This window comes from Stegostoma tigrinum, chromosome 11 (genome assembly GCF_030684315.1).
Source record: "Stegostoma tigrinum isolate sSteTig4 chromosome 11, sSteTig4.hap1, whole genome shotgun sequence".
Lineage (NCBI taxonomy): Eukaryota > Metazoa > Chordata > Chondrichthyes > Orectolobiformes > Stegostomatidae > Stegostoma > Stegostoma tigrinum.
In genome coordinates this window covers 36805369-36829694 of record NC_081364.1, presented here as the reverse complement: position 1 = coordinate 36829694, position 24326 = coordinate 36805369, and the positions used below count along the sequence as shown (strand labels likewise).

Here is a 24326-nt window from a genome sequence, read left to right as displayed (position 1 = left end):
GAGTAAAGATGCGTACCAGCAGAAGGACAGTTTTAGTTTTGGCAGTCTGCAGACCATCAGAGCTGTAAAGGCACCTAAAGTTATCTAAGTAGACAGAGCCGGGAAAATCCCAGAGTGTTTTTTTTTACATACAGTTCAGCGAATTACCTTGTGTCTGTTCACCTCACATATAGTTATAAATGGACAGAATCATATCTGGTGAATGCGCAAAACTTCTCTGATAAGCATTCAACTTTGTTGGTAAGAAATTAAAGATTAAAGATAAGAGTGATACTTTAGCGGGTTTGACTTCCTGGAAAAGAATATCGCGAGGTCAACAAAAGTTTTGAAATTTTCTTTCTGCTTCTGACAATTAGATCTTTCCAAATTGTGATTTATAGCTTCTGAATTAATTTCCCTTCTGATGAAATAAACTTCCGTTCTTTTGTTAAATGCAGACTGGCAGATTCATGTGACTATGTTCAATGACTGACTACCATGGTAGCTAATTCAGAAAAATAAAGCTAATGGTCTGTCAGGCCAGACTTCACCTTGGGATTGAACCTGTTCTGTATTACCATCAGTTGGGATCACAACTCTTGAATCTACATCTGCCCTCTCTTCAATAATTGCTGAAGAGCCTGAGAGGTAAATTACAGCTTACAGGAAACTGAGCAGTGGATGGGGCCACTTGAAGATAAGTTCATTCTACTTTAAGTTACTCATGTTAGGTTATTGATTTTAATTTGTGCACATCATTCATAATCTCGGAGAAAACATCTGCAATGACTCCAGTTGCCTGGAGGACCTTCTGCTAAAGATGTCTTTTCTTCTCTCCACCCCTTACTGCACACATTCGACTTTACTGAACTAATTTTCAACCTGAAAGCACAGATTCAGCTTCCAAAGGAATGTTCCAGTTCCTGCAGGCACAATGTATCTTTCCTTGAAAGAAGGCATGCTGCCTTGAAGTAGAGCCATTCATATCAGGTCCTTTACTGAAGGGTATGGCCAATCAATAGCAATTAAAGAGATGCCTGCATGCAGCTATTGCTTAACGCAACAGGGATCATCAATCAACAAGATTTTGCCTGCAAGACAATGAATGGGTACAGATATATTGAATTCCATGATCCCAACAATCCTTGTCAGAGTCTTTATCAAATTCCTATCCTGAGACCAATAAGTCTTAAAATCGAGATTGACATTAAATTAAGACTGGCAAAAAAGTATCCTTTGACTTAATGTGGTATCAAGCTTCTGGGTCAAAATTAGACATGACCCACTATCACTAGTATCTTTACGTACAGATGAGGAAGGGCACCACTTTGATTGGGACAACACATCCACCCTAGGACAAGCCAAATAGAGACACGCACGAGAATCCCGAGAAGCATGGCATTCCAACCAGAACTCCATCAACACACACATTAATTTGGAGCCCATCTACCACCCTCTAAGAAAAAGAATAGGAAATGACATCACCAACACAGGAAATGACATCAACACAGGAAATGGTATCACCAAACCAAAGAAACCTAAACACATAAATAGAAAGCGGGACATAATACCAGCGCTTCACCGGAGGCTCACTGATAATGTTACCCAGAATGGTGACAAAATGTCTGAAAACAAACCTTGCAGCTCAGCGAGCAAACTTACATCCAGAACCTCAACCTGAGCTACAAATCTTCTCAAAACTCAAAATTAGAGTCAACAAGAATCTCCAAGAATCAAACCATCTCCCATTTATATTCAATGGCATTACCATCACAGAATTCCTCACGGTCTGGATATTACGATGGATCAGAAATAGAATGGGACCAGACATATAAGCACAGTGGTTACAAGAACAGGTAAGAAGTTGGGAATTCTATGGCACATTATTTAGTTCCTGATTCCCCAAAATATGGCCACCATTTAGCAGTCAAGAATGTGATAGAATGCTCTGCACTTGCCTGGATAAATAAACATAGCTACTACAATAGTAAAGATTGTCATCCAAGCCAAAAACAACTTGCTTGATCAGTAATGTAGTCAATCATCTTAAGCATTCACTCCCCCCAGTATCCACACAAAGTTGCAGTAGCATGAATCATTGACATAATGTACATTAACAACTCATCAAATTTCCTTCAACATCATCTTCCAAACCCACAATCACTACCACCAAAAAGAACATGAGCTGGAGACACATGAGGACACCACCACCTACGAGGAATCACCAAGTTGCTGACAGTGTGACAATCTTGATATGAAACCATGTCTTTTTTTTTCCCTTCGCTAGGTCAAAGACCTGGAACTTCCCCCTTAACAGAATCAACATTTACTTGGACTAGATTGACTGTGGCAGTTTAAGAAAGCACTTACAATCTCCTTTTTAACAGCAATCACATTGAGCAACAAAGCCAACCAATGCTCGTATTCTCAGAACAAACCAGATAAAAGGAACACGTTTTGCGCTAATATTGCTGGCACCATGTACTGCGCTACTTCCAAAGATTCATGCATACATAACTATACCATCATGGATTTTGCCTTTCATAGTTGTCTGAACTTAAGCAAACTGATCAAAGTCTGAGCATGCTATGTCTCTACCTTTAGCTTAACTAACTATTGCTTGATTTTCCTTAAGTCCTGTAAATTCTATCATTTTCTATCAAATGGAAAACCTGATTATAAATCTCTAGCAGAGATCTTCCATTCCTCTCTTACAGTCTCAATAATGTGTCACTATTGACAGCAAAGGTACATCATCCTATCCATCATGATTAACATAACCACTCCAATGCTGCAGGGCCAGCAGTAAACACATATTACATCCATTCGACTGCATAAATCGAATCAAATCCAAACAATTTCAATTAAGTAAACAAAATATTTCAATGAGTTACACGACCAATGGAATGTTACTTTTGATGCAAGTCTTTAAGCTTGTTGCATTTCCCCCCCATCCCCCAAGTTATACCTCTGAAGTCCATTGCAGTGTTTTTCTACCTTGCTGGGGCTATAGAAATGTCAGGTGCTTTCTCTGTCAAACAGGAGATAAATAATAACCAACTCAGCTCTTTGAGTACTATCTGATGCACTTTTATTAGATAAAGCTTTAACAATGTAATTTTGAAGTTAGAAAAATGCATGTGACAGTCTGAGGAGAAATTAATCTACTCAATGTATTATTCACATTTTCTTTGGTGGAAGGCGTGGCCTTTGTCAGGTCAGCATAATTTAAATCAAATTATTGGTGACAATACATCTCCTATGCCTGTATTTCTTTTTGAATCAACTATCCAAGTTAAATAGATTATTATCCCCTTGAATTTCAATTCCGTTATGTTTGAAGCATCTCATTTTACACAAAAATTCCTCAAAATTTTGCCAGCAGAACGAAAAGCCGAATACAAAATAACCAATGGCATAATCTGTGCTCATCAACCTGCCCCATATGATCCAGCACATTTCACTATCCGAGTTATCATTTGAATACCTTCAAAAACAAGTTGCTGGCAAAGTGACTGCTTAATAGTTTTCTTAACATGATTAAAATTGTTACTTTTAATTATGAAATATGAACTTGAGCTTCCATAATCCTGGAGTATTATTCAGTAGTTTTTTTAATTATAATCAGCAAATTAGTAATTCTTTTTGCTTTAAACTAGTCCTGCAGCTAGCATAGTATGATACGTCTCCTTCGTGTATTCGAGTTGTGGGTATCTATGCATAACTGCTCCAGCTTGCTCATCTGAGAATAAGGCTCTCCCACTCTCTTCAGTACTGTAACGTTATTTACATTCATTCATTACAAGTTACTGAATAAAGCTCTGTTGTGGAGTGTCTAAGGCTTCTCTTTTTTCACATTCATTGTTCTTGGATTTCTTCCTCTTCTTCTCAATGTCAGGGTAACACCATGTTCAATATTCTTTACATTAGTTCTTAGAATGTGCTCTTCGGAGACAACAGAATTGTTGATCCATGGGTGAAAACATTAGAAAGAGAAATAAATATGATCCATTTCCATTTATAGAAGGTTGGTGGCCGTAAGATGGAGATTCAAGACACTTCATTAAAAAAGAATCCAATGTAACAGTGAGGAGAAACATTTATATGCAATGATTTGTTTCGATCTGGAATACCAATATCATAGAGAGCCATGAAATGGAAGCGCTGGTGTTGGACTGGGGTGGACAAGATTAGAAATCTCATGACACCAGATTATAGTCCAAAAGGTTTATTTGTAAACACAAGCTTTCAGAGCATAACAACATCATAGATCAACATCTGCACTCAGTCAACATTTTTTTTACCATTAGATAAACCAGGCATAATCTTCTGTGGCATCCCTGACAATGAGAATGTCATAAATAAGAATCACCTGTTTGAAGATTTCAAGTCGATGGAGCTGTGAAAAGGAGATAGCAAGACCTACAGATGCTGAAGTCAGAGATAACAAATCTTGGAGCCAGAGGAACACAGAGGAGCAGGAATGTTGACATTTTGGGTTGGGACCCTTCTTCAGAAATATGCTGTGATGATTTCCTTTGGTGGCTGCTTCTACTGTAGACCTATCTTGATGAAGAGAGATGCTGGATACAGAGTCTCGGAAACAAATAATCTTTGTAGTTTATGTGAATCGCTACCTCATGTTCTTTCATCGCCAGAAGGAAATGACAGTTCTCTCCTATTTTTGAATAATGTGGTAAGTCTAAATTTCTTCTTCCTTGGCACTCTGAAACCTTGTGTAGCACTGTTGTATTTCCCATATTAACTGGTGCAGCACATCATTGAATCACTTCAGGATTACTTATATTTCTTGGATGATCGGCTCCCACACACAACTTGCGTACTCCAAGACAGGGTCAAGAAACATTTAGAAAGCTAAAATGCTGGGGGATTTTTGTGGTAAAATGATGCCTCAGTAACCCAAACACTGTTTGCCCTGGATGTTCACTGCTAAATATGGATTCCTTATTGAGGTGAACCCTCAGGTATGGTTATCTATCAACTTGTCAGAGAATTCAATCACTTACAAGCTATCTACTGGGAGACACCTTCTCTTGCTAATACACATAACACACTATTTTTGTGGCATTCAATGCCATTTCTTATTGGTCCCCCCCATTTTGCAGTTCCACAAGAGAATCTTGCAGTGGATGAACATGAACTTGAGTTTTCCCTGTTTCAGAAACTACAGTTACCTGTAAACAGAGGTCCCTTGTTCCTTTTTGCCTTGTTGGGAAAGTTATTTTTTATATGACGACAAGAACAGGAAACATCCCAACACAATTCCCTACGATATTGCTGAGAGGACCTCAAGAGAGGATGATTCCCCAACACCTACCACACTTTGTCTTCTGTGGTAACTAAGTGCCAAATCTATTTTAACGATGTCCCTTGGTTCCACTATCCTAAAGTTTGACGCTTTTGAGTATTCATGTATCTTTCAAAACCTGAAGGCAGTTCATAAACAGTCTTTAAAAGCCATGTTTAAAGAGGTCATTTCACTTGGAAGTGCAGACACACAGGGATGGACCTTGCCATATTATAATTTTCACTGAGTTTCATGGAGAGTCCTCACCATTAGGACTATTGACTTTTCCTGCACTGTTGCCACAAGCCAATTTCATTAACTACCTTTTTACGCCCCTGTGGTGACACTGTCATCCAGTACTCAGCAAATTCTCATACACATCACTGCATCACAGCATCCTTGGCACTGGTGTCTTATTTAAAAGGCTGTTTGCACCCAGTCAAGTGCTGACAGTCTGGAGCTGCCCTGAACGTTTGCAGACATTTTCCTTAACTCTGGTGAGAAGAGGAAATTGTGGTCCTGTTTTACGTGCAGAGACCTGGAGGTCCTGGTATATGGGGTGGCACAAAGAAGGCCACCAGAAGAGGCCACATGATAAAATCCTACCAGATTGGTGTAAGTTTTCCCACTGGGTCAGTGCTTTCCCCAAAGTCTGGAACAAATGTCCTGCATAAGGTGAATAACATTCTCTGCTCCTCCAGGGTCGTGCCATCAACCTCTCCCTGCAACCTCACACAAGGATGCTGTAATGCAGTGATGTGTATGAGAATTTGCTGAGTACTGGATGACAGTGTCCGGATACAACGCATCATCCTCCGACACTTCCGCCATCTACAATCCGACCCCACCACCCAAGGCATTTTTCAATCCCCACCCCTGTCTGCTTTCCGGAGAGACCACTCTCTCCGTGACTCCCTTGTTCGCTCCACACTGCCCTCCAACCCCACCACACCCGGCACCTTCCCCTGCAACCGCAGGAAATGCTACACTTGCCCCCACACCTCCTCCCTCACCCCTATCCCAGGCCCCAAGATGACATTCCACATTAAGCAGAGGTTCACCTGCACATCTGCCAATGTGGTATACTGCATCCACTGTACCCGTTGTGGCTTCCTCTACACTGGGGAAACCAAGTGGAGGCTTGGGGACCGCTTTGCAGAACACCTCCGCTCGGTTCGCAATAAACAACTGCACCTCCCAGTCGCAAACCATTTCCACTCCCCCTCCGATTCTTCAGATGACATGTCCATCATGGGCCTCCTGCAGTGCCACAATGATGCCACCCGAAGGTTGCAGGAACAGCAACTCATATTCCGCTTGGGAACCCTGCAACCCAAAGGTATCAATGTGGACTTCACCAGCTTCAAAATGTCCGCTTCCCCCACCGCATCCCAAAACCAGCCCAGTTCGTCCCCTCCCAGCACTGCACCACACAACCAGCCCAGCTCTTTCCCCCCCACCCACTGCATCCCAAAACCAGTCCAACCTGTCTCTGCCGCCCTAACCCGTTCTTCCTCTCACCCATCCCTTCCTCCCACCCCAAGCCGCACCTCCATCTCCTACCTACTATCCTCATCCCACCTCCTTGACCTGTCTGTCTTCCCTGGACTGACCTATCCCCTCCCTACCTCCCCACCTATACTCTCCTCCCCACCTACCTTCTTTTCTCTCCATCTTCAGTCCGCCTCCCCCCCTCTCCCTATTTATTCCAGTTCCCTCACCCCATCCCCCTCTCTGATGAAGGGTCTAGGCCCGAAACATCAGCTTTTGTGCTCCTGAGATGCTGCTTGGCCTGCTGTGTTCATCCAGCCTCACATTTTATTATCTTGGATTCTCCAGCATCTGCAGTTCCCATTACCACTGGAAAATATATTTGTTGCTTCTGTCTTGATCGTTTGCAGTTTATCACATTTCTCTTGCACTGATAGCTAAATTAAATTTATAGTTTAACAGACACAAAATATTTTATTTCTGCTATTTTGTTGGCCGTTTCTCTGAGGAAGATTTTCCTCTCAGCACAGGGTGGTGGAATTAAATACAATCGTAACTTCCAAAATAATTCAATAAAAACAATTCAATAGAATCTTGTAAACAAACCAAGACTGTTCAGACCTATGGGGAAATAGTACGTGAGTGGAACTAATTGGATAACTCTTCCTCGGAATGACTTACCACAAATGTAATCTGATCAAGAGATTACATAAAACGATGGAAATTACCCAGTGAATATGTCTGAACTATAGTTTTAGTGTTCCTGCGCTATTGTTTTCCAGTCATGTATTTTTAGCCACACTAGCAAAGGCCAATATCTGCTGAATGTGCCTTCTGCTGCTTTGGGTGCTTAGTGGTAAACAATAGAAATCATTCTTTAGTTAATGTATAAGACACACATAAATGAATAGTTCCACCAAAGCTTTGTCCTAGTACATACACCAATAGCAGAAAACATGGACCATTGTCAGTCCAAAGTCAACAGTTCCTCCAAAGTATGGTACGGCTGTTGCATGTTTAATCTTAAATTTCTCATCTATTGCAATGTTCTATCAACTTTCAGAGTTATATTATAGTTATATCATTGTATGGCAACTTGATAGGGAACACATGAAGAATTTGCTGAATTGTCAAAACAACATTCAATTTCCTTGTTGCTTCAACTTATCCAGCACAATTTTAAGGCAATTTTACTTTTTGGCAAGGAAAGTGGGTCCAAACTGTTAACACCAGTTTTCCAACAATAAATGACTTTCTCTCATTCCTTCATACACTGAATCAATCACGAGACAACAATGCCCCAGAACCAAGTCCTGAGTGCCCTCACCTCACCATTTTCTCCTGAGAACCCAGTAGCAGGTGGTTCTTTGCAACTTGAAGTGCAAGCGGAGCAACACAGATTAAAACTGACGAAGCGCAATTGTTGCCAGGATCATCTGCAACAAGACAAAGATGGAATGGGCTTATAATAAATTTTTGACTCAATAGTTACAAGCAGAAGTACTTTCTGCAGCAATTTTATTTTTTGACCCATCCTGCTTACATTCACCTCTGCTTGCTTCCAACAACCAGTCTGACCTCCTTTCTCCTTGACCTGGCTTTCTCTGTGGGGTACTCTCTTGAGTGTGAGAAGATTGAAGGAAAATGTAACACAGAAAATATTAATAACCTCTCATGTTTCCCTCTTCTTCATACATAATATACAGAAAGCTCAAAACATACTTGCATCTTAATGGGAAGAATTTCCGAAAACTGCAACACATGGAAAAAGACACAGATCTGTCACCTTTAAGAACAGCAATTTCTCCATTGGTATCAGACTTATGAACAGGCCTCTCATATATTAGAGTTTATCTTTCTCTGCACCTTTCCCCTAGCTGTAACACTATATTCTGCATTCTGTTCTATTACCCTGATGAACTTATGTAAGGTATGATTTGTCTAGTTAGAATACAATATTTTTCACCGTAACTCAGTACATGCGATAATAATAAATCAAATACAAATACCTATTAACAACAATCTTCAACCTTTCAGCTGCCCATCTACTCTACAGCTCAGAGAGTATCCCCTGTGTTCAGCTTTTATGGTCTTGGTTTAAATTATGCCATGTTTGGCAACATCACTCAGATTTTGTTCTCAGGTCATTGAAATATGTCCTGGGAGATTAAAAACTGAATCTGCATAAATTTTCCGTGTAAAGCATTTTGTTTTTTAGTGAATATGGAGGCTAATTCCAAAGACACAGCCACTTCTAACCTTTAGTTTGTATGGCAGCTGTCCTCAACCTCCTTTGCACTTCTTGCAACTTCATGCTCTGTAGGCCATCGATTGCAACATCCTTGACAATACCATCTAGTGCCCCCATTCTGCCCACAAATACTTTCTAATTCTAGCATTGAAGTAAATGCTGACCAAAGGTCCATGCAGGAATTTGGACTTCAGTTTGTCATAATATTTTTATTCTTTCAATATTTATTCAAACACCATGTGGAAATGCATCCAGAAGTTGTTCACGACACTGACTTTCATAGCATACATTTGATCTCCCTTTACACCTCAGTAAATATTTCACAGAGGTCAACAATAATAGCTGAACATTCCTATAATGGGAGCCTCAAGACCTTACATATGATTTAATTACCCAAGGTTTGGCAGTAATGAGAAATCAGAGAACCTGTAGTTACTTTAAATGGACATTAAGCACTGCTATTTGAAACTAATTAAGCCTGGAAATTACTGCGCCTCCAATACTTTTGACCTTACAATAAGGAATCATAGCTTCCCAATAACAATGTATGAGGGGCTATTCAATTCACCTCAAAGAGGTAGGTTGGATGAAACCATCACTCAACCATTTTAAAGTTTTCAGGATTTAAACAATTTGTGTCCTTTGTGTGACACTTAGGACAAAATTGGTTAAAAAGTGGGAGCATACAACTTGCCTACATCAGGATGCACAAGAACTAGATAAACTAAAATGCTACGTACAGATGTACATGAACACATTTAACCATGCCACTCTGTTTAAAAAGATGTGGAATCAGATAACATATTTGGAAGAATTGACACATAATTAGATGTTATACGGAATGGGTTCAATTGAGGTGTGGAGAGTTGTTCTGTCATGGACGAATTAAAAGGAGAGTTGTTCAATCATGACTGCTTTCAGCACAGATTCAACAAGGGGAAATTGAGGAAAATAATATCTAAAAAGCTGCTAATGCAGAGGATGAAATGAAAATTTGAAAATTAGACTTGTGTTTATTTGTTAGCTAAGGACATTAAGGTTCCCAAACCAAGACAGGCAGATTTAATATACAATCTCGTCACGATTGTGTTAAACATGCTTTAGAATATAAACTGCCTCCTCCTACTCCTACAGTCCTAAGATATCACAGGCCAGCAGGGGATTGAGGACATTAAATACAAGTTGACGTCTCAAGAAATGAACACCTAGAAAACTGGAAGTAGCATATCAATTGACACTGACTGATCTCCTGATCTGAGTTCTGAATGTTAACAATGACCTTGATGGCTGAGTCATCATGATTGAATTACAATTACTCAGCAGGAAATAATAACTTTGTACTGCACTTGCCAAAATCTTGTTATAATAGGCAATAACGAATTGACAAGGTAAATCCAAGAAAGTAATGTACCTATGTGGGAGTGAGGATGACAGGATAACACATGTCACTTCGGGATATTTTCATCCCGTGCTATGGGAAAGACAGCCGAGGACAATTTCAGCAGTTTATGTTGCAGCATTTTGGAGCTGCAGCTCTGTTAAACCTCAATTTGCAATTAGCTGAATTCCTCAGAAAATTAAGTAAAATGAAACAAAGGCTGATTAGGAAAGTTATGCAAGAGTCACTTGTCCAGTATTATGACAGAAAGAATCAATTAGAATAGTTGATTCTATAAGTGACTGTGTGGTTTATATTAACAATATTATTCATAGCCATCAATGAAGTTAAATATCTGCTCCAAAACATCCTTTATCTGACCATTAAAAGAATTGAAAGTTGTTGATAGTGGGGTTGATTAAATAGTTGACGATATTGCAGATGAAATATTGTTGCCTTTAAATTATGATCTTTGTTCAGGCCTTTAGGAATTCTTTCCAGTCTATGTATTCATCTTAAGGATACCTCAATTTTGTGTGGCAAGACCTTAAAAATGGACAAAGGGTAAATAGACAAAGTAACTTTTGCTCTGAAAGCTGTACGTAACTAACATTAAATCCTTTATATACTGCATTCAGTGATAGAAGCGATTAACATGAAATTGGAGGAATACAATTTGAAATTATCAGAACAACTGTAAAGAAAGGCCTGATCTCCTTTGTCTCCAAGGAAAAGCGTGGCTTCGTATGACTGTATCATGGGGGTGCTTTTCAACTACTATGTACGAAGATGAGAAGCAGCAAAATCAGTTATAAACACAATAATCACATAAATATGCTCAACAGAACAGCAGAATATGATCAGAAAAAAGACATCAATCCTATTTTTAATTGGACAAAGATTTGCCTTTGAATTTCAGAAAATCTTCAGAAATTTTTCTAAACAAGAGTCTAATTTTACTTGAATTCTTCGACAGTGCAATAAAAATGTAAAAATTTATTGCCAGTCCATCAAAACCTAAGGAATTAATCTTCTATATTTAGGAAGCGGGAGAGAGTCATAGGCCTCAGGCAAGAAAATACCGTGACTCTTTAGAAGTCAGTTCAGATACATTTTTGAAAATCTCCCAAATCTCTCACCTGCACACCCACCGCACCCCAACCTCAACCAATGCCATTTTGAAGTCAAGTGATGGAGAAGTATCAGGAAGGCTGATGCAACATTATGACTATATTCATCGACTTAATCGATGAGGAGACAAGCAAGGGCATCTGGAGAGATCCACAATTGATGAGTGCTTAAGAAATGTATAGACTATAACAGCACATAAATGAGGAATGCCGGACATTTGTAAGAAACAGTTTGGAGGCTGGTGATACTATCAAATTTAATGTTAAGTTACACCGAGGAATAGCACTGAACCCCTTCTTTTGATTGTCACAGATGAGGAAGTGAGACAAAACCGTACTAACAATGTTTGCAGATGATAACGAGCTATGTGGTGGAGATGATCAGATTATGACTCAGTGTCCAGAGACTGGGAGAAAAGCACCAGAAAACAGAGGTACCAATGTGTCAAAGATCCAATGTATTGACAAATGGCTTGAACTTAAGAAAGAAAATTACCGAGGTGATGTAAAGATTATGGATGAAAACTTGGAGAAAGTGAACAGATTCAAGTACGTGGGCTCACTGGAGATAGAAGTGGGAAGTATGGAAAGCAAAATCAGAGATGGAGGAAGAACAAAATAAGAGAAGAAATGTATTGCAAGGCCAAAGAAAAAATATCCACAATTTGAATGGATAAAGAAATTTTGAAAACCTTTGAAAATCTCCCTAAAGATTTCATTATATGCTCTCAGAAAAGGAAATTATTGGATGATGAACCATGGCATCTGAAATAAAGCTTGTCTCAAACAGTTATACGCACTTTAAGGCTTTCATATTGAACAAAGCTTGCTTCAGGCAAACTCCATCAATTTGAACTCCAGTAAATCCAATGTATATACAACACATTATCAGCTGTTTCAATGTCTGTTATGTTTGCTGCTCAATGTTGATTGTGCTATACTCTGCAAGTTTTATCACATTAATACATTGTAAAATAGAGCACTGAAATAGCTGTTACAGGGCTAAATAGAGTTCCAAGCGATTTGCTGAAACGCAACTTTTAATATGAATAGTTTGTTTTAATTTCCAGACACTAAACTATTCGACAGTTAGATTTCACAGTAATAGCATGACACACTTGTCAAATATATCTGTACTCAAAATTTTTAACATTCTTTGAACAAATTTTTATTCACATACATTCCAGATAAGATTAAGTTTATAAACTGCATTTATCTCTAATGATTGACTGCTAGAAATACTGTGGTCTGATGTGTACCTTCCCACACCAAATGGTTGCCTCATCTCAAAATGCTCAGCTGTCCTGGGCATAAGCCCTGGAAACAAAGACACCATGATTAGTCTCACAATTCCAAAAGCCACATCTCAGTTGTGACCAGGCTAATTGACTGGAGAGTAAGAGCTCATCAAAGTGTGTTCATGTCTTGTCAAGAGGGTTCAGAAAAGATTTACCAGGTTGTTGCCAGGATTGGAGGGTTTGAGACATAAAAATAGACTGGACAGGCTGGGACCTTTTTTTCACCGGATCGCAGGAGGTTGAGAGGTTACTTTCTTGAGGTTTTCAAATAGTGATGGGCATAAGTAAGTTGAATATCAGCAGTCTTTTCCGTCAGGAGGGGAGTTCAAAACTGCAAGTCATATTTTTAAGGTGAGAGGAGAAGAATTTAAAAGGAACATGAGGGGCAACTGTTTTACACAGAGAGTGGTTCGTTTGAGGAATGAACTTCCAGACAAAGTGATGGATGCAGGTACAGTTGCAACGTTTGGAAGACATTTGGATAAGTACGTGAATAGGAAAGGTTTGGAGGGATATGGGCCAAGGGCAGGCAGATGGGATTAGTTTAGTTTGGGAATATGATGGCAAATAAAGATCAATCTCTGAAATGTGAAGTGGTGTACTTTGGTACAAAGAACATGGAGAGACAACAGGTGTGCTGGAGCAGAAAAAACTAGGTGTTGTGTGCATAGTCATTAAAGGTGGTATAAGAGATAGAGAGAGCTGCTAATAAAAGCATATAGTATCCCAGGCTTCACAAGTAGGGGCATTGAGCAGAGCATGATGGTTATGATGCACTGATATAAGACAATAGTTTCGTCATTTGAAGAACTGTGTACAGTTCTGGGCATCACACTATAGGATGGATGTGAATGCATTGGAAAGATTGCTTTATGAGGCTTTATGAAAGAGGCTTTATTAACACAGTTCTAGGGATGAGGCACTTCAGCAATGTGGAATGATGGGACAAGTTGAGGCTGTTTGTTTCCTTGGAGAGGAGAAGATGAAGAGGAGATGAAATAGCAGTAAAACCACGCAGGATCTGGAGAGAGTGAAAATGGAGAAAGTGATCTGGAACCAGAGGGTACAGTTTTCAGTGTTTTGCAAAAGAAACAAGCAGAGCCACAGAATCATATAGCATGGAAATACACCATTTGGTCCAACCAGTCTATGGCAACCATAATGCCAAACTAAACAAATCACACCTGCCTGTGCCTATCCCATATCCCTCCAAACATTTCCTATTCACGTGCTTATCTAAGTGTCTTTTAAACATTGTAACTGTGCCCACACCCACCACTTCCTCTGGAAATTCATTCCACACACGAACCACACTTTGTGCAAACAAATTGCCCCTCATGACCCTTTTAAATTGTTCTCCTCACACCTTAAAAAAACGTTCCTTGGTCTTGAAATTCCCCACCCTGGGGAAAAGACACTTGCTGTTTGCATTATCCATATACCTCATAATTTTATAAACTGCAACTCCCAAAAACTTTTTTTTTCACGCAGTGCACAGTTCAGGTGTATAATGTCATGCCTCAAAGTGTGACAGAGGCAGGTTCAATTCAGGCATTCATTGAGGATATTGCATGATTGTTTAATCAGCAACAAATGTGCAAGATTTTGCAAGGAAAGCATGAGGTTTCCACGAAGTTAAAGTACTCTAAGTTGGTCCAAACACAAATGGCTGAATGGTCTGTCATGTAAAAGGTCTGTGACTGTGATAGAAACTGCTGCGCCATCTCCTCGCATTTGGATGGTATAAAACATAACAATAATTTTCGATGCTTTCCCGGTAAAAACCTTGGAATAAATCTCTTTTCTAAGATAATAAAGCAACCAAAACCATCTTGATTTAGAAGTTTCTAGGAAACTCATTATGATGCAAACTCGTAAGTATCATTTGCTGTCAACTCCGTTCATATTTTAAAAGTTTCATCTCCATTGATCATCCTTTATCTCCTTCTCCACAAATAGCAACTAATTTATGATACAATTCCTGATAAATGTTAGTAGACCTGATGAATGTAATCCATTCCACACGCAAACAACCAGACAGCCAGTGTTGCCACTGTATTTAACAACATGTACATAACAATCAAGTCTGATTTCACCCTCACCTCATCTGTAATTTCCAGTGAGAGTTATTGGGTTGCTAATTTGAAACAGAGAGCCCAAGATCACATTCTTCCTCCTCTCAGGAATGAACTATGGTATTCCCCACTTCAATGAACAAATTAATTTGGTACAATTTGGGACAAAGATAACCTCATTATTGTTCTGTGTAGTTCAATGCCACATTGTAAGATGCATTCACCTCCTCAAGCATTTGGAGAATCCATTTTGCAACAATGAAGCAAATATTTGCTGGAAGCAGATTTTTTTTTGTCAAAAAGTCATCCAAACATAGAGTCATAGAGCTGTACAACATGGAAACAGAGCTTTCAGTCCAATTCGTCCACACCGACCAGACGTCCAAATAAATCAGTTCCTTTTGCCAGAATTTGGCCCATATCCTTCTAAACTTTTCCTGTTCATATACTCATCCAGACGCCTTTTAAATGTTATAATTGTGCCGGCCTGTATAACTTCCTCTGGTGTCTCATTCCATACAGGCACCACCATATGTGTGAAAAATTGCCCCTTAGGTACCTTTTAAATCTTTCCCCTCTTGCCTTAAACCTGTGCCCTCTAGTTTTGGGCTCCCCCACCCTGGGGAAAAGACCTTGCCTATTTATTCTATCCACAGCCCTCATGATTTTATAAGCCTCTTTCAGGTCACTCTTCAGATTCCGACTCTCCACGGAAAAAAGCCCCAGTCTACTCAGCCTCTTCCTATAGCTCAAACACTCCAGCTCTGGAAACAGAGATACTAAGAACTTCCAACGCTGAGGTCAGAGATAGCACAGTGTGGAGCTGGAGGAACACAGCAGGTCAGGCAACATCGGGGGAGCAGGAAAGTTGACGTTTCGGGTCGGGTCCCCCCCTCAGAAATGGGGGAGGGGGAAGGGAGTTCCAAAATAAATGGGGTGGGGGGGGTGGTACTGGGGAAAATAGGCCGCTCATCCCTACCTCACTGACCAACCCCCACCACTACCTGCCTGCACTCATCTGTCACCATCTCACCTCCCTTCCCCAGCCCCAGCCGTCCTCTCTTCTTATTTCGGAGCTCCCTTCCCCTCCCCACTTCTGAAGAAGGGTCCTGTACCAAAATGTCAACTTCCCTGCTCCTCTGGTGCTGCCTGGCCTGCTTTGCCAACTCTGGCAACATCCTTGTAAATCTTCCCTGAACCTTTTAAAGATTCACAACAGCCTTCCTATAGCAAGGAGACCAGAATTACATGCAATAGTCCAAAAGTAGCCTCACCATTGTTCTGTACAGCCACAACATGACCTCCCAACTACTATGCTCAATACACTAACCAATAAATTCAAGCATACCAAACGCCTTCTTCATGATCCCGTCCGCCTCTAACTCTACTTTCAAGGAACTATGAACCCGCACTCCAAGGTCTCTTTGTTCAGCAACACTGCCCAGGACCTTACCATTAAGTGGGTATGTTATGCCCCGAACTGCCTTTCCAAAATGTAGGACCTCATATTTAACTAAATTAAACTCCATCTGCCACTCCACTGCCAATTGGCCCACCTGATCAAGGGCCTGTTGTACTCTGAGATAAACTTCTTTGCAGCCCATTACACCAGAAAGTTTGGTGTCAGCTCCATACTTACTAATCATCCCTCTTCTGTTCACATCCAAATCATTTATATATATGATGAAAAGTAATGAACCCAGCCCCGACCCTTGTGGCACACCATTGGCCACAGGACTCCAGTCTAAAGAGCAATCCTCCACCATCACCCTCTGTCTTTTACCTTCTAGCCAGTTCTGTATCAAAAAGCCTAGTTCTCCCTGTACTCCACGTAATCTAACCTTGCTAACCAGTCTACCATGAGGAACCTTGTCACACACCTTACTGAAAGTCCATATAGATCACATCCACCGTTCTGCCCTGATCAATCCTCTTCGTTACTTCTTCAAAAAAATCAATCAAGTTAGTGAGACACGATTTCCTCTCTCAAAGCCATGTTGACGACCCCTAATCAGTTTTTGCCTTTTGAAATACGTGTAAATACCTGGACCTCATTATTCCCTCCAACAGCTTGCCCACCACTGATGTTAGGCTCATCAATCTACAGTCCTCTGGCTTTTTCTTATCACTGCTCTTAACTTGTGACACCACATTAGCCAACCTCTAGTCCTCCAGCTCCTCACCCGTTGCTATCGGTGATACAAACATCTCAGCGAGGGGCCCAACATCACTTCCCTAACTTCCCACAGAGCTCTGGCATTGACCTGATCAGGTCCTGTGGATTTAACCACCTTTATGTGTCTGAAGACACCCAGCACCTCTTCCTCTGCAATATGGGCATTTTTCAAGAAGCCGCTATTTATTTCCCCAAGCTCTCGAGGCTTCAAATGCTTCTTCAGAGTAAATGCTGATGCAAAATACTCAGTTAGCATCTCTCTCATCTTCTTCAGGTCGACACATAGGTGGCCTTGCTCGTCTTTAAGAGGCTCTATTCTCTCCCGAGTTACTCTTTTGCCTTTAATGTATTTGTAGAATCCCATTGGATTCTTCTTAACCCAATTTGCTAAAATTATGTCTTATCCCCCGTTTTTTCCCTCTTAAGGATACTTTTATTGCTTTCATACTCCTCTTGGGATTCATTCAACCTCTGCTATCTGTACCTGGCATATGCTTCCTTCCTTTTCTTGACCAAAACCGGAATTTATCCAGCATTCCCGACATCTACCAGCCTTGTCGTTCACCCAAAAATGAACATACTGTCTCTGGACTCTCGTTATCTCATTTTTGAAGGTTTTTCATCTTCCAGCCATCCCTTTACCTGTGAATATCTGCTCCCATTCAACTTTCAAAAGTTCTTGCCCAATGCCGTGAAAATCGACCTTCCTCCAATTTAGAACTTTAACTTTTAGAACCAGTATCCCCTTTTCCATCACTATTTTAAAACTAATAGAATCATGGTCACTGTCCCCAAAGTGCTCCCCCACAGACACTTCATCCCCTGCTCTGCCTTATTTTCAAAGAGGAGGTAAAGTTCTGCCCCTTCTCTGGTAGGTACATCCACATACTGAATAAGAAAATTTCTAATACATAATTAACAAATTCCTCCCCATCCAAAGCTTTAACACTATGGAAGTCCCAGCCTATGTTTGGAAAGTTAAAATCTCTGACCATTGTCACCTTGTTATTTCTTACAGATAATTGAGGTGTCCTCACAAATTTGCTTCTCAATTTCTTGAGGACTACTGGGTGGTCTAGAGTACAATTCCAATAAGGTGAACATCCCTTTCTTATTTCTTGGTTCCACCCAAATAACTTCCCTGGATGTGCTGCCAAGAATATCATCCCTAAGTACAGCCATAATGTTATCCCTGATCAAAAACACCACTCCCCCTTCTTTCTTTGTATCTTTTGGATAGCATTTATACCCTGGAATATTCTCAAAGGCGAAAAGAAACCAGCAGGAGGTCACTGTACACGTTGGAGCTAACAACATAGTAAGAGATAATGATGAGGTTCTGAGGAGACAATGCAGAAAATTAGTCAGCAATTTAAAAAGTAGGTTCTTGAGGGTAGTAATATCTGGATTACTCCTGGTGCCATAAGCTTGTGAGAGTTGGAATACGAGGATAGAGCAGATGAATGTGTGACAGTCCTGTCCATCCCTGAGCCGCATTTCTGTGATCACTTATGATATCCCAATCTCATGTTCCCAATCATGCCCTGAGTTCATATGCCTTACCTGTTAGGCCTCTTGCATTGAAATAAATTCAGCTTAATTTAGTAGTCCTACCTCATTCTGTTTCATTCCTGTCTGTCCCGACTGTTTGACTTGCTCCTTTTCCTGACTATACCAGACTGGGACTGATTCTTTTCTCACCATCTCCCTAGGTCCCACCTTTCCCCTTACGAGTTTAAATCCTCCCAAGCAGCTCTGACAAAACTCTCTGCCAGTATATTCAGGTACAATCTATCATTCTTTTACAGGCCACTTCTGCCCCAGAAGACATTAAAATAGCCCAAAAAAGTGAATCGTTCTGCCTGCACCAGCTCCTCAGTCACACATTCATCTGCTCTATCCTCGTATTCCAACTCTCACAAGCTTATGGCACCAGGAGTAATCCAGATATTACTACCCTCAAGAACCTACTTTTTAAATTGCTGACTAATTTTCTGCATTGTCTCCTCAGAACCTCATCATTATCTCTTACTATGTTGTTAGCTCCAACGTGTACAGTGACCTCCTGCTGGTTTCTTTTCGCCTTTGAGAATATTCTGCACCCTCTCTGAGATATCTTTGATCCTGGCACCAGGGAGGTAACACACCATTCTTGTTATCTCATTGTCAGCCACTGACTAGAGAGTCCCTTATCACAACTGATCACTTGGAACTTGATATACTCCTCATTACATGAGAGTCCCAGGACCAGAAATCTGGCTGTCAATGTTACATTCCCCTCAGAGTCCGTCACCACCTACGTTTTCCAAGACAGCATACTTGTTTGAGATGGGACAGCCACAGAAGACTCCTGCACGACCTGCCTACCTCTCCTACCTTTCCTGAGGTAACTCATTTATTTGACTATATCTACAGTTTTTCCACATCTCTGCAACTGCCATTCATCTCAGCCATGAACTCCTGTAAATTCCTCATTGCCCCGCACTGATGTTCCAATTATCCATGCAATCTGATAGGATTTGCAACCAAAGTTACTTCCTGCAGACATAATCATCAGTAACATGGAAGGTCTCTCTAATCTCCCAAATCCGACAGGAGGGGCACATCACTCTGCTAAAGGCCATCTTTGTACCTTAGCAATCTACAGACACATAAAATAGCCTAGCCTTACTGCTCTAAAAACATAACTGCAGGCTAGCTCATCTTGCACAGACTCATTACAGATTTGCATTTCCAACTGTTCAAAGACACACAGAGAAAAATGTTTCAGTGGACTGAAGATATGAATGTTTTAGTTATTATGAGCAGACAACTCATGCCAAGTAGTTGCTACCTTCAAACTTATTTGTGCAATATCCATTCTTCAGTTGGGTTTCATAGCCTCATTAAACACATTGCACATCTGCAAATATGTCAATTTTCTGATTGCTTTGATGTTTTCAAATTTGTTGGTCGACTTGGTTCATTCCATGTTCGCTCAGGTTCTTTGATATATTTCAAGGCAAGAAAGAGTTATACTTGACACAGCACATGAAGCACATATTGTCAAAACTGAAGCAAATAATCAGTTAAAATTCAAGAGTTTCTAAACTTTTCAAAGTTGTCCCTTTTCCTCACAAATGTTACTCATCAAAAAAGATAAACTGCACAGATACCAATTGTGTTTGAAGGCTAATGGTTAACCTATGGTTCTATTGGTGACAAAATCAGTTGATTTTTTTTTGTAATCAACCTCTTTAGTCATGCTATGGCCCATTACCAGCATGGGTCAGGCTTGAACCCAGACCTTATTGCTCAGATGTAGGAGCAGCACTAAGGATCCACAAGAGATCTCAAAAGCACCAAAAATGTTGCAAACTTGTCCATGCTGACCATGGTGCCCACTCAGCTAGTTCCAATTGCTCACATTGGTCCATATCCCTCTAAACCCTTCTCATTCACGTACCTATTCAATTTTTAAAAAAATGTTGTTATTGTACCTGACTCAACCACTTTCCCCGGCAGCCCATTCCATATACACACCACTCTCTGCGTGAAGAAGTTGCCCCACAGGTCCTTCTTAAACCTATCCCCTCTCATCTTCAATTCTGGATCCCTGGGAAAAAGATTATATACATTCATCCTATATATGCCCCTCATTTTATACACCTCAATAAGGTCCTCCCTCATTCTCCTACGTTCCAAGGAATAAAGTCCTATCTTGGCTAACCTCTCCCTATAATTCAAGCCTTCTAGTCCTGGCAACTTCCCTGTAAATCTTCATTGCACACTTTCCAGTTTAACTATGTCTCTCCTCTAACAAGGTGGCCAAAACTGGAAACAATACTCCAAGTGCAGTCTCACCAACTACTTATACAACTGTAAAATAACGTCCCAACTTCCGTACTCAATGCCTCAACTGATGAAGGCCAGCATGCTAAATGCCTTCTTCACCACCCTGTCCACCTGTGATGCTGTTTTCAATGAACTATGTACTTGTATTCCTACGTCCTTCTGTTCCACAATGTTTCTCAGGACCTTACCATTTGCTCTAGATGACCTACCTTGTTTTAAGTTTCCAAAGTGCAACATCTCACACTAATCTGTATTGAATTGCATTTGCTAATCCTCAGCCCACTTCCCTATCCGATCAAGATTCATCTTGAATTTTTGATGGCCTTCTTCACTATCAACGATACCGCCTAATTTTGTATTACCTGCAAACTTACTAATCATGCCTTGTACATTCGCATTCAGACCATTTCTGTAAATAACAAATAACAAAGGCCTCAGCACCAAACCCTGTGGCATAACATTAGTCACAGGCCTCCAGTCCAGAAACAACCATCAACCATCATGCTCTGCCTCCTACCATTGAGCCAGTTTTGAATCCGGTTAGCTAGCTTTTCCTGGCTCCCATGTGACCTAACCATCATGACTAACCAGGGTACGTTTGTGAGGAACCTTGTCAAAGGCCTTACTAAAATCCATACAGACAACATTCACTGCCCTACCCTAATCCATCCTCTTGGTTACCTCATTGAAAAACTCTAAAAGATTTGTCAGACATGAGTTCCTGTGTGCAAATCCATGCTGACTGTCTCTAATCAGACCTTGACTATCCAAATTATGCCTTTCAGAAGTATTCCTCAGCTAAACCAGCAAATGATTTCAAGATGATAACTTGGTCCTTGCATTTCGAATTGTCAAAGGAGATCAATTTGTTCCTTTGGTGTTAATGTCTCATGCCGATACTAATTGTCCTTGATATAAATTAGTGGTTGATAATTGTAAATCTGATTATAAGTTGTGACATGTTTATTGTTTGGTTAGTTGTGTATATTCAAAGATTTATTCAGATTCTGTTTGCATACCTGCCCACAATATTTCACAATGAACAAATAGTTGATGTAAATAGCATTGTACCAACAACTTTACTTAATCTGTGACCAGTGTTTTATTCAAATTATCAGCAGCACCAGGGATGATTTTCAGAAACTGCACTTTGTTCTCAGTTACTTGAGGAACAATCTTATTTATAATTAGCTCCAGTCGCCCTACTTATCAAACATTATGCACAAAGTTCTAATTTAATCTGGCGAAGTAATTTGAAAAATCAGGACCATCGCATCTGACATAACCGCAGCAATATTACATTTGGAATCCTAAAAAATAGGTTCAGTTTTTTTTAAAGATCTAAACGTCCACCTGGCATCTCTGCTGAAGATGCTGTTACAGATCCTGAAAATTCTAACTTCTGTCACTAGCCTGTGCCAATTAGAACAAAGTGGGAAGCGAAGGTTCACTAATTGGCCTTGTACTTCGGAGCTCGGAGAGTTATTCTGCCTCTTTTGTCCATGACACAAAAACTCTGTTGGAATTGCACCTCTGTGGAAACTGGCTGATTAGAGAATCATGTCTGATTGTGGCTCCCCCCATCAAACACTTTAGATCAAATAATCTGGTTGTTCTCCTGTCAAGCAGAGACAATAGAGACTTGAATGCAAGTCAACTTTGGACGACTTCAAGCGAATGGGGGCGGTAAGGCAAAAAAAAACTGATGAGAAGGAAAATTAATTCAGCAAAGTATCTGATAGATAATACTATCTGATACAGTTGCTCATTTAAAATTGGAATAGTCAACAATTTTAGATTTTAAAAAATACAAATTGCTTATATCACTCAATGGAATCTAATTAACATTGTACAGTACCATAAGGTATTCTGTGTATCAGATAATGGTTCTGAAAGAGTTACTGCAGAAGTTACATCAGCTCTACCCAAGCTAATGGTGTCACACACTGTGTTAGGAAAAGCAAAGAGTTCTATACCAGCCTTCACAGTAAATACATGTACTCTGCACTGATCTCAAGAGCTCCTCATAATTATGCCTGACCAGTAGAGTAAACTCCAGCTGTTGCTTTGATATAATAACCTATCTTTTTAACTATGAAAAGTATCTATTCTATTCACTCACCCAGTGGTCTATCACCTACCTCTGACAGATATATCGACCAAAGGCACTGTACAGACAAAGAATAATTGGTGGCTGTGATCTACCTCAAACACCGGTGCCCTCAGCCATGTGTTGGCACACATAGTACATACCACTAGCTTTCAGCAGTGATAATCAATTCGTACTTCATGCCTTTTCTTCAATTGCATTCCTAATTATGGGATATTATATACTTAAGCTAAAAAATGCATTTACATGGGTTTCATTGAGATTTTTGTTGATATCATAGTGGGTGGAGAGGTATAGCGTAGTTGATGATATGTACACGGAGTTTCAAAAGAAGTTTGATAACAATGGCATACATTAGACTCACAAGCAATAGTTAAGATTATGGAATGAAAAGGTTAGTTAGTAGTAGCATTATGCTTTCTACCAATTGGTCATTTTTGAAATCATTTGTGGTGAATGTCAGATTTTCACATTGGGAACACCATGGCATTCCCCAAGGCTGGATACCAGAGATGCGATACTTCTTAATATAATTCACAACTGAACATCATTTGGTGATACAGAAAATCTTCTGAAATTTGCAAATAGCACAAAACATAGAAACATCATCAATAGTCAGGAATATTTCAATAGACTTGCAAGAAAACATAGCTGGGCTGGTGGAATTTGGGGGGACAAGTTGTGAGGTGCAACAATCTGCCTCAAAAAATGGGAAGTGATATAATTTAAACAGTAACATTAATATGATTACATGGACTGCAGGTGTTTATGCTCAAATCTTTGCAAGTGGAAGGGCTAAGTAATAAAGCAATAAGCAAAACGTATGGGATTCTAGACAATATAAATAGAAACCGAACAAAACTCAGGAAGCTATTCTAAAAACCATAGAAAACATTAGTTCAGTTCAAGTTAAAGTGCTGTCTGTAATTCTCGCACCACACTGTAGGAAGGATGTCAAGGCTTTAGACAGAGGGCAGAAGAAGTTTTTGGAATGGTTCTATGCCTGAAGGATTGTAGCAGCCAAAGCAAAAACAATAGATTCTGGAAATATGCAGCAGGTAAGGTAGCTCCTGTCGAAAGGAAAGGAAAAACAATTCTTGATGTTTCAGGTCAATCAGAACTGAAAAAAATATATGTATAGATGAAACCCAAAACAAAAATGGAAATTGCTGGAGGAAGTCAGCAAGTCTGGCAGACTCTGTGGGAGAAAACAGAGCTAGTGCTTCAAATGGTTAAGTCAATTCTGCAGAGATAATGGGAACTGCAGATGTTGGAGAATCTGAGATAACAAAAGTG

At 40.1% G+C, this 24326-nt stretch overlaps 1 protein-coding gene across 5 annotated transcripts in view; it reads right to left on the bottom strand.

Moving 5' to 3' along the window:
• Positions 1–24326, bottom strand: part of LOC125460282 (contactin-4-like) — a 2333145-nt gene that overhangs the window by 2195229 nt on the left and 113590 nt on the right. The window contains exon 2 of one of the 5 annotated variants that reach the window (XM_048547569.2): positions 8111–8214. The exons of the other annotated variants lie outside the window; for them this stretch is intronic. The gene's annotated coding sequence lies outside the window, so the exon portion shown is untranslated. The remainder of the gene's footprint in view (positions 1–8110; positions 8215–24326) is intronic. 5 annotated transcript variants of the gene reach the window in all.